Source organism: Bos javanicus, chromosome 15 (genome assembly GCF_032452875.1).
Source record: "Bos javanicus breed banteng chromosome 15, ARS-OSU_banteng_1.0, whole genome shotgun sequence".
NCBI classification, from domain to species: Eukaryota; Metazoa; Chordata; class Mammalia; order Artiodactyla; family Bovidae; genus Bos; species Bos javanicus.
The window spans coordinates 61,211,183-61,223,043 of record NC_083882.1 but is presented as its reverse complement, the minus strand read 5'-3'; the positions used below and the strand labels follow the sequence as shown (position 1 = coordinate 61,223,043).

The following is an 11,861-nucleotide window of genomic DNA, read 5'->3' as shown; positions in this document are numbered from 1 at the left end:
GTTTATAGGCCACCCAGTCTATGGTGTTCTGTTATTATAGCCTGGACTGACCAGGCCAAGAAGATAACTTAAATGAGAGGGTGGTAAAACTTTCATAAAAGTCTGAGTTGACAATGGATAATAATGTAGCCAATAAATACAACATGAATTAATATAATACTTAGAGGACCCTTCATAGATTCCACTGAGTGAGAAAAGTAATATGTGGAAAAGCATGTAAAGAGGGTTATTGCATGTGCATACAGGTGTGTCATATGTGTATATACCTACATGTCTAAATATTTTGACATGTGCTGTGCTGTGCTTAGTCGTTCAGTCATGTCCGACTCTTTGCAACTCCATGGACTGTAGCATTCCAGGCTCCTCCGTACATGGGGGTTCTCCAGGCAAGAATACTGGAGTGGGTTGCCATGTCCTCCAGGGGATCTTCTCAAGCCAGGAATAGAACCCAGGTCTCCTGAATTGCGGGCAAATTCTTTACCATCTGAGCCACCAGGGAAGCCCATTTTGACATGTAGAAATATGTAAAGGTGCAAACACACTAGTTGTTAAATCTAGGTTTCCCTGGCAGTGAGATTAGGTGGGAATAGAATCAATAAACAAATTAAAAGATAGTAAATACTCCCCTAAAATGCAAATTCTTTGCTTATTAAAACGGGCATGTTTGTACCAATTGACTTTGTCTTTAGAGGAGACAGAATTCAGGTACAATGGAAGGTCTTCTTCATTTATTGAATGGTGAGTAAATTAGATTTCTCCATACTTAATACCTTTAGTATTGGACAGTAAATAAGGGAAACTGGAAATCTGATTCTTTTGTTTGGAAAAGGAGTATGATTTTAATAACATGAAATAATCAACTCCTATTAATTATTGGTAAGCCAAAACCCCAAAATGAGAGTGACTATTCATATAGGGCTGTCTCTTTCCTTTAGTCAATAAGAATTATTTAGCACCTACCATGGACTTCCCTGGTGGCTCAGATGGTAAAGCATCTGCCTACAATGCAGGAGACCCGGGTTCAATCCCTGGGTAGGGAAGATCTCCTGGAGAAGGAAATGGCAACCTACTCCAGTATTCTTGCCTGGAAAATCCCATGGATGGTGGAACCTCGTAGTCTATGGGGTTGCAAAGAGTCGGACATGACTGAGCAACTTCACTTTCATGGGCCAGGCTCTATGGGAGGTGTTGGGCAGGCTACAAGTTTACAGACTGCAAACTTTAATGAACCTATACTATAGTTGGGGCTCCAAAATAATTTTCTTGGGCTCCAGAATCACTGCAGATGGTGACTGCAGCCATGAAATTAGAAGATACTTGCTCCTTGGAAGAAAACCTATGACCAACCTAGACAGCATATTAAAAGGCAGAGATATCACTTTGCTGAGAAAGGTCCATATAGTCACATCTATGGTTTTTCCAGTAGTCACATATGGATGTGAGAGTTGGACTATAAAGAAAGCTGAGCGCTGGAGAATTGATGATTTTGAACTGTGGTGTTGGAGAAGACTCTTGAGCATCCCTTGGACAGCAAGGAGATCAAATCAGTCAATTCTAAAGGAAATCAGTCCTGAATATTCATTGGAAGGACTGATGCTGAAGCTGAAGTTCCAGTGCTTTGGCCACCTGATGCAAAGAACTGACTCATTGGAAAAGACCCCAGTGCTGGGAAAGATTGAAGGCAGGAGGAGAAGGGGACGACAGAGGAAGGGATGGTTGGATGGCATCACCAACTCGATGGACATGAGTTTGAGCAAGCTCTGGGAGTTGGTGATGGACAGGGAAGCCTGGCGTGCTGCAGTCCATAAGGTCAGACACGACTGAGTGACTGAAATGAACTGAACTATAGTTGGGGTGACGAACAAGCTATTAATTTACAGCTTGTTTGCCAAGTGAAAAGGGGAAGGAGGGAAAGATTTCCAGGTAGAAGAGTGTGTGCAAAGCCTCAGATTGGAGAAAGAGCATAGCATATGTAGGGACTGTGGAACAGCATGTGCCTGGGCTATACAGGGGAGGAAAGATGGCTGGGCAGAGGAGGGTTAGATTCTATCAGGAGATAAGACTAAGGTGCGTTTGGATAAGATTGTTTAGTGGCTTGGGAGAAGGCAATGGCACCCCACTCCAGTACTCTTGCCTGGAAAATCCCATGGGCGGAGGAGCCTGGTAGGCAGCAGTCCATGGGGTCGCTAAGAGTTGGACACGACTGAGCGACTTCACTTTCACTTTTCACTTTCATGCATTGGAGAAGGAAATGGCAACCCACTCCAGTGTTCTTGCCTGGAGAATCCCAGGGACGGGGGAGCCTAGTGGGCTGCTGTCTATGGCGTCACACAGAGTCGGACACGACTGAAGTGACTTAACAGTTTAGTGGCTTAGTAGGGGTGCTCTGAGGAGCTTGGCTATCTGCTCCAAGTGATGAGGAGCTCTAGGAAGTCTGAGCGTGGAAGTGATATGATTGGATTTGTGTTTTTAGAAAGGTAACTCTAGCAGCAAGGTAGAAGATATAGTTGAAGAGTAGGAGATTTGAGGCAGTGGAACCATTTAGGAAACTTGCTGAAGATAAGCAAGAGTAAATAAGGGGAGTCAGAAGAGGAAGGAGATCTTGTGGGGGATGGTATAAAAGTAGAATTAATAGAATATAGTGATTGTTCTGAGAGACTGGCTGAGAAAGAGAGGAGTTAAACATGCCTCCAGAGTTTCTAAGAATAAAGTCAGTGTAATAACCAGTTCTTTCCCATTAACTTGATGAGAAGAGAGAGGGCTTAGATTTATAAAATGCTTATACTCAGACTAGCTCTAAACACAAAACTAATTTTTATTGAGCATTTATTATATATCAGCTAAAATATTACACATGCTGTCTCTTTATTAATATTCATTCTACAAATACATAGTACCAACTGTGTATCTAATAATGTATTAAATATCATCATTATCATTATGTCCATGCTGTAAATGAGTGAACTGCATTTTTAGGTGGTTAAGGAACTTGCCCATTGTATCACAGAGTCTGAGTGAACTCCAGGAGTTGGTGATGGACAGGGAGGCCTGGCGTGCTGCAGTCCGTGGGGTCGCAAAGAGTCAGACACGACTGAGCGACTGAACTGAACTGTATAGATGGTGGAGCCAAGACTAGAATCCAGGCTTGTTCACCTCTCAAATGCTTTCAACAACTGTGCTGTGTTGCCTTTTTGACATCGTATGGAGTGGGTAGGCTCCATATTTTCCAGCAAAGCTGGAGATACACAACTTACTTGGTTTCACATTTACTTCAGTATCTGTGAGTGTCTCTAACTAATATGATTTCATTGATATATTCTCATTTATCCAAGCTATTGATATCTGTCTATGAAAGTTAAGGATATAATTCTTTTCTCTCTCTGCCTCACCATACACATGCAACTTTATCTCGTATACTTCCAATACAGTGATGATCTAATTTTGGTTTAATATATTCATTATTCTTAAAATCATATTTCTGGAACTTCCCTGGTGGTCCAGTGGCTGAGCCTCCTCACTCTCAGTGCCCTTTATAATAAGCAGGTAAATTAAGCAAATGTTCCTCTGAGTTCTGTGGGTGCCTTTAGCAATCTAAATGAAACCAAGGAGTGGGTTGTGGGAACCTCTGATCTGTAGTCACTTGGTTAGAAGCACAGGTGACAACCAGGATGACTGGAATCTGAAAGGAAGGGGTTGAGTCCTTAAGGCGGAGGATTCCATGCTTTTCAGGTAGGCGGGGCTAGAATAAATTGTAGGACACCCCGTCAGGGTCCACTGAGAGTTGGACAATTGCTCCGTGGTGCTGGAAAAAACACATTATAGGAGAAGTTTTCCTTAAATGTGTGCTGATAGGTAGCTTTCTTCTCAGTTTTCAAAGGGAATTAAAAAGCCAAATGAAAATGTGAAAATACAAGTGCAGACTGTCAACTCCCTTGCAGGTTGCTCCAACTAGACATTTGGAGTGGAGGAACTCTGATGTTTGTGTCCTCCGGGGCTGATGAGATTCTGCAGAGGAGAATCTTCAGTCTCCTTCCTGGAGGGTGATGGCTGGCTGACAGCATTCTGTAAGCCCAGTGGGATAGCAATTTCCTCTATTTTTAGTAAGCTATTTTTAGTAGCTGACCCTTGAGCTATTTTCAGTGATATCAGTCCAGAAGAGAGGTACCTCTATGTTACATTTCTTAAGGAAAAGACCTCCAATCTTTTGCTACTGCATTCTGAGACTTTCAGATGCCCAATTAGACTTTCAAATAATTTTCTTTTTAAAAGTCCTCTCTTTACCCACATTCCCAAAGATACCTGTTGTTGTTTAGTTGCTCAGTTGTGTCAGACTCTTTGTGACCCCATGGACTGCAGCACGTCAGGCTTCCCTGTCCTTCACTGTCTCCTGGAGTTTGCTCAAACTCATGTACACTGAAGTGCTAATGCTGTCCAACCATCTCATCTTCTGTCTCCCCTTTCTCCTCCTGCCCAAAATTTCCAGGGTTTATTGCTGCCAGCTAAGATTCAGTTTTCTTATCTCTGCTAAGTCATAATTTCTTTTCCCTCAGTTTTATATTCTCTTAGAATTTGTTTTTGTTTCATTTCCTGTTCTCCACGTTTTTGTGGGTTTGTGCCTTTAAAAAAAATCCTTTACTATTTTAATGGATTTTTGATAGGTGCTAAAGTAAATTGATTATATTCTTTGCAGCCAAAGATGGAGAAGCTCTATACAGTCAGCAAAAACAAGACCAGGAGCTGACTGTGACTCAGACCATGAACTCCTGATTGCCAAATTCAGACTGAAATTGAAGAAAGTAGGGAAAACCACTAGACCATTCAGGTATGACCTAAATCAAATCCCTTATGATTATACAGTGGAAGTGAGAAATAGATTTAAGGGCCTAGATCTGATAGATAGAGTGCCTGATGAACTATGGAATGAGGTCTGTGACACTGTACAGGAGACAGGGATCAAGACCATTCCCATAGAAAAGAAATGCAAAAAGCAAAATGGCTGTCTGGGGAGGCCTTACAAATAGCTATGAAAAGAAGAGAAGTGAAAAGCAAAGGAGAAAAGGAAAGATATAAACATCTGAATGCAGAGTTCCAAAGAATAGCAAGAAGAGATAAGAAAGCCTTCTTCAGCAATCAGTGCAAAGAAATAGAGGAAAACAACAGAATGGGAAAGACTAGGGATCTCTTCAAGAAAATCAGAGATACCAAAGGAACATTTCATGCAAAGATGAACTCAATAAAGGACAGAAATGGTATGGACCTAACGGAAGCAGAAGATATTAAGAAGAGATGGCAAGAATACACAGAAGGACTGTACAAAAAAGATCTTCACGACCCAGATAATCATGATGGTGTGATCACTGACCTAGAGCCAGACATCCTGGAATGTGAAGTCAAGTGGGCCTTAGAAAGCATCACTACAAACAAAGCTAGTGGAGGTGATGGAATTCCAGTTGAGCTATTCCAAATCCTGAAAGATGATGCTGTGAAAGTGCTGTACTCAATATGCCAGCAAATTTGGAAAACTCAGCAGTGGCCGCAGGACTGGAAAAGGTCAATTTTCATTCCAATCCCAAAGAAAGGCAATGCCAAAGAATGCTCAAACTACCGCACAATTGCACTCATCTCACATGCTAGTAAAGTAGTGCTCAAAATTCTCCAAGCCAGGCTTCAGCAATATGTGAACTGTGAACTTCCAGATGTTCAAGCTGGTTTTAGAAAAGGCAGAGGAACCAGAGATCCGATTGCCAACATCCGCTGGAGCATAGAGAAAGCAAGAGAGTTCCAGAAAAACATCTATTTCTGCTTTATTGACTATGCAAAGCCTTTGACTGTGTGGATCACAATAAACTGTGGAAAATTCTGAAAGAGATGGGAATACCAGACCACCTGACCTGCCTCTTGAGAAATCTGTATGCAGGTCAGGAAGCAACAGTTAGAACTGGACATGGAACAACAGACTGGTTCCAAATAGGAAAAGGAGTGCGTCAAGGCTGTATATTGTCAGCCTGTTTGTTTAACTTCTATGCAGAGTACATCATGAGAAACGCTGGACTGGAAGAAACACAAGCTGGAATCAAGATTGCCGGGAGAAATGTCAATAACCTCAGATATGCAGATGACACCACCCTTATGGCAGAAAGTGAAGAGGAACTCAAAAGCCTCTTGATGAAAGTGAAAGTGGAGAGTGAAAAAGTTGGCTTAAAGCTCAACATTCAGAAAATGAAGATCATGGCATCCAGTCCCACCACTTCATGGGAAATAGATGGGGAAACAATGGAAACAGTGTCAGACTTTATTTTTCTGGGCTCCAAAATCACTGCAGATGGTGACTGCAGCCATGAAATTAAAAGACGCTTACTCCTTGGAAGGAAAGGTATGACCAACCTAGATAGCATATCGAAAAGCAGACATTACTTTGCCAACAAAGGTCCATCTGGTCAAGGGTATGGTTTTTCCTGTGGTCATGTGTGGATGTGAGAGTTGGACTGTGAAGAAAGCTGAGTCCCGAAGAATTGATGCTTTTGAACTGTGGTGTTGGAGAAGACTCTTGAGAGTCCCTTGGACTGCAAGGAGATCCAACCAGTCCATTCTGAAGGAGATCAGCCCTGGGATTTCTTTGAAAGTGATGATGCTAAAGCTGAAACTCCAGTACTTTGGCCACCTCATGCGAAGAGTTGACTCATTGGAAAAGACTCTGATGCTGGGAGGGATTGGGGGCAGGAGGAGAAGGGGATGACAGAGGATGAGATGGCTGGTTGGCATCACTGACTCGATGGACGTGAGTCTGAGTAAACTCCGGGAGTTGGTGATGGACAGGGAGGCCTGGCGTGCTGCGATTCATGGGGTCGCAAAGAGTCAGACACGACTGAGCGACTGATCTGATCTGATCTGAAAGTAAATATGTGTATTCAGTTTTCTGTCTTTATCCAGAAGTCCAGAAAATGCCAGGAAATGCTTTCTGGAGACTTCTGTGATGTTGCTATGCTTTTGATTTTACTTATTAAAGCAGTTTCCTTGGTGGCATCTATTATGGAGAGCAAATATTACGCCAAAATACCCTTGTTGATTGTATTGGAACAGTTTTGTTTTTTTTGGTTTGATCTCTGTCATCAACTGGCTTTGTGATTTAAGTCATCCCTTAAACTCTGCTTCTTAGTCTATGTCTTATAAAATATAAGCATAAGGTATTATGCTCACAGGTTATTATGAAGATGAAATCAGATAATCTGGCAGAGTTTTATGAAAGAGTTTTAATGTGCTTCATAAATGGAAATGCATCTATATGTGAAGACAACTTAGTGTTCTTCACAGTATACACAATGTCAGTTTTAAACCCTTTTCCCTACAGATCTTTTTTTTTTTCCCCCATTGCCTAATTATTTTTGTTGCTTTTCCCTGAAACTTTACTCCCTTTTCCAAGAGCAGCCAAATTCTTTACCCTATGCCAAGAGAAGGGAAATGATTATCCTCAGCTCTTCCTTGTCAGACTTCTGCCAACACCTCCCATGGCATTTCTTCAATAAGACCAAAACAATGAGGGAATAAATTCATCTTCAGTTCATTATGTCTTCTCTGTTTCTCTGTCTCTGAGTATCCCATCTGCTTACCCTAGATGAAGGATTTTTCCCTGTGCCATCACCAAAGTTGCAAACCAAATGACAGTGCTTGTCAGAAGCTTACCCCAACTGCCAAACTGTGGAATATACTTGCTCTACTAACTGAAGAAAAAATACTGACAAAAAAAGGCCTGGATTCAGTGATCTAAGCCAAAAATAGTTACAGGCTAAAAAAAAAAAACAAACAAAACCCCAAACCAAAAAGCAATTGTTTATGATTCCCTGGTAGTAGCAAAGAACTCCAAAATAGCTGTTCTTCTTCTGAACTTTCTCTAAAAGATTGCCTCATGATTCTGTAGGATTAGTTCCTGAAATTCATGTGCCAGAGATACAATTTTTTTTTTTTTTGACTTCTTTACCTGGTCAGGGATCAAATCCAAGTGCCCTGCAGTAGAAGTGTGGAGTCTCAACTACTGGGCCACCAGGGAAGTCCCCAGAGATACATTTCTTGTGTACCTGTACTTAGAAGATTTTCTTGAGGTTGTTGATGGCTGGAAACGATGTGTTTTGTAGTATTTGTAAAAAGAAATATTTGTAATATTTGTAAAAAGAAAATAAGATGAATTCTGACTTCTAGATTTGATGGAGTAATTAGAACTAGCCTAGCTCTCCAACTTTAAGCATCTAGAAAACTGGACAAAATTTATGGAGCAACATTTATTTTTTAAACAGTGGATAATAGGCATTCCCAAACTCTCATCCCTGAGAAGGGAAACAAATATGGTGAATCCTAAAATCATTTTGATTTTCTGCCAGATAAACAGAAATGGAGATCCCAGGATGAACAAAATGATTCTGCTGATTTCAGGAGACAGAGATCATGGTGTGGAGATGAGGTAGCTGGAGTTTGCAGGATAGAGTACAGGAGAGGAGAGAGCTGTGCAGAAAAAAAGCTCCAGAAGTCTGCTTATGAGTCCCTTGGGTGTGATGCTGAATACAAATCCAGAGATTTATAAGGTAGAAACCAATAAGTCTGGGGAAAGATAATTGAAAAGTTATTAGCTGAAAACTCCCATAGCTCAGTCAGGGCTGGGAGATGTTAATATTCTAACTACTAGAATGCAGAGTGCTCATTTAGCACCTATGACATTTCTGTTGTGATTCCAGAAAGGTCATACTTTAGAAGTATTACAAAACTAGCCATAATGTAAAGGCTGCTCTAGATTTTTCATAACAAAGCTGAATAGTTTTTTTTTTTTTGAAAAAGAAGTTTTGAAAAGATCAACCTTATAGGCAAGCAGATTTATTATCTGGCAGAAAAATGTCCAACACAATTTAAAAGCTGAAACAAAATCTAGCATTCAAGAATGTAAAACTAACAATGGCCAGTGTCCAATAAAAGATACTAAATCAGTAAAGAACCTTAAAACAGCTATTATGAATTTGCTTAAAGATGTAATGGAAACCATGACAATAATGATTCAACTATGAAAAAGAACCAAATGTAGCTCTTGGAGAAGAATAATACGATATTTAGTATGTTTTTTGGATGAGATTAATAGCACATTTGATACTGCAAAATAAAAAAAATAGTGAACTTTAAGATATATGAATAAGTCTGTACAAACTGAAACTCTGAGAGAAAAAAGTCTGAAAAAAAAAATCCACAGAGCCCCAGTAACCTGTGGAAAATATTCATTCATTTGGAGCCCTAGAAAAGGGAATAGAGGGCAAGAAAATACTTGAAGAAATAGTGGCTGAAAAATGTTCATGTTTGAACAGTCCCAAGGAGGTCAAGAACCCCAGGAAAGTTAGACACAAGGAAAAGCACACAGGCACTTTGTCTCTGTTGCGTTTGTGCTCAGTGGTGTCTGACTCGCTGCGACCCCGTGCACTGTAGCCCGCCAGGCTCCTCTGTTCGTGGAATTCTCCAGGCAAGAATACTGGAGTGGGTTGCCATTTCCTTCTCCAGGGGATCTACCGAACCCAGGGATTGAACTCACGCCTCCTGTGTCTCCTGCATTGGCAGGCAGAATCTCTCCCACTGAGCCACCTGGGAAGCCCATCATAATCAAATAGCTAAAATTAAATGATTAAAAAAAATTTCTTAGGAGCAGTTGGGGTGTGTATAAGGAGATATGTTCTGTACAGGGGAACAAAATTAAGAAAAATTGAGATTAATTGAGATTTTTTACACAGACACACACACATGCAATGTAATGGATGTGGAATGATTTCTCTAAAGTACCGAAAGAAAAACTCCAACTTAAGTACTATACCCAAACAAACTATTCATCAAAAAAAATGTATAGCAAACAATCCAATCGTGGAAATTAAATGGTAAACTAAAATATACTCAGTAAATCTAGAAGAATGATGGAAAAGATAAAGAGAAAAACACTCAGAAAATAAATTACAAGGAAAATGAGAAAATAACATAAATGGAATGAAAATGAGAACATAACATTGAAATTTGTGAAATGGAGCTACAGTAGTGTTTAGAGGGAAATTTTTAGCTTTACATGTGTTTATTTGAAAAGAAACAAGGTTTAATCAATGATCTAGGCTTTCAATTTGAGAAGTTAGAAAAAAAAAGTTAAATCCAGTAAGTAGAGGTATGGAAACAATAAAATATAGAAAACAATAAAAAGATGGGAAAACAATAGAAAAAAAATCAAAAGCTAGTTTAAAAAAATAGCAAAAGTGATAGATATCTACCTAGACTGATCAGGAAATTGAGGACACAAATTGCCAATTACCAGATACTCTAAATATTTAAGGAATATTAGGTAATATTATGGACAACTCTGAGGCCATAAAAATTAGTAAGTGAATGCATTTTATTGTATGTAAATTATATCTCAGTAAAAGTGATTAAAAGAAACAAAATGAGTAATTTCAGTTGCTATGATTGAGTTTTCGTCTAGTTACAAGCTATGTCATTTAATCTCACAATAAAATGGTGATATAACTTAGTGGTTTGGAGTTTATACTTTTCAGAGACTACCGTCTTTGAATTGTGGTTAAGTCAACTAGTAAGTATATGACTAGGTAAATTATTTAGCTACTACTATGTAAACTGCTAGGTCTCCCAGGTGGCTCAGTGGTAAGGATCCTGCCTACCAATGCAAGAGACACAGGAGACACGGGTTCAATCCTTGGGTTGGGAAGATCCCCTGGAGGAGAAAATGGCAACCCATTCCAATATTCTCGCCCGGGAAATCTCAAGGACGAAGGAGCCTGGCCAGCTGTGGTCCATGGTGTTGCAGAGTCGTACACGATTTAGCAACTAAGCAACAGCAGCAATGTAAACGCACGCAGACTGGGAATTTGTTTTCTTTACTTAGATGATTTCTTGACATATGGTGGCAACCAGTAAATATTTGTTTTTCAACCCTAGTTGACAGATGAAATTGGCAAGGAAGAGATTTACCTGACTTTTAAAGGTTATCAGGTAGGGAGAAACTCAGAATTTGACTTCAGTCTGCCAAATTCCAAAATTAGTGTCTTTCTCCTGCTGCTATGTCAGACAAGTAAGAAACCTTAAAAAGAGTAAGTCAAGAGAGCCTGATTGGTAACTATGTATATGTCTTTGAAAGCCCTTAAAAGAAAAGGAAATTATACTTCTTTTGATTACCAAATTAATCCTTGAAACTTTGACCTCTCTCACTTTAAACAGAACTGCTATTGCGGAATGGAAAGGAAGCAGGGGTCATTTTTCTTTTTTCAATACTTTCATTTGCTGCTGCTGCTTAAATTGTACAGTTGAGAGCTCAGATGCAAGTACTCAGGGTTGTATAGTCAGTTGGGCCTACTGACTAGCCTGTGCATTTAAGCGTATTGCTGGGTAGTGTGTGTGATCAGGCAGGGCTGTAGGCTGGGTTCCAAGGCTGCCCAGGGTACTGTTCAGTCTCCCTGTTAAGCAGGACCAGAAGCTTTACTTCACAGTTGGGCAGGGCTGCTGGCTTAGCTCTTTGCTGGAGCAGGGCTATAGGATGGGCTCTGTTTCTTGGCCATGCCTTCTGGATAGATGGACTGGAGGTTATGCTCAACAACTGGGCGGGTGTGCAAATGTGCTTCCCAGCCCTTGCTGCTGCTAAGTCGCTTCAGCTGTGTGCGACCAACTCTGTGCGACTCCATGACTTCAGTCCATCAGGCTCTGCCTCCCTGGGATTCTCCAGGCAAGAACACTGGAGTGGGTTGCCATTTCCTTCTCCAGTGCATGAACGTGAAAAGTGAAAGTGAAGTTGCTCAGTCGTGTCCGACTCTTCGAGACCCCATGGACTGCCGCCCACCAGGATCCTC

The 11,861-nt window shown here is 40.6% G+C and overlaps 1 non-coding gene across 1 annotated transcript; it reads left to right on the top strand.

Moving 5' to 3' along the window:
- Positions 1-968: 968 nt before the first annotated feature.
- TRNAC-ACA (transfer RNA cysteine (anticodon ACA)) lies at positions 969-1,040 on the top strand. Its single transcript has one exon. It is a non-coding gene; the product is annotated as a tRNA-Cys (tRNA).
- The last annotated feature ends 10,821 nt before the right edge of the window (positions 1,041-11,861 follow it).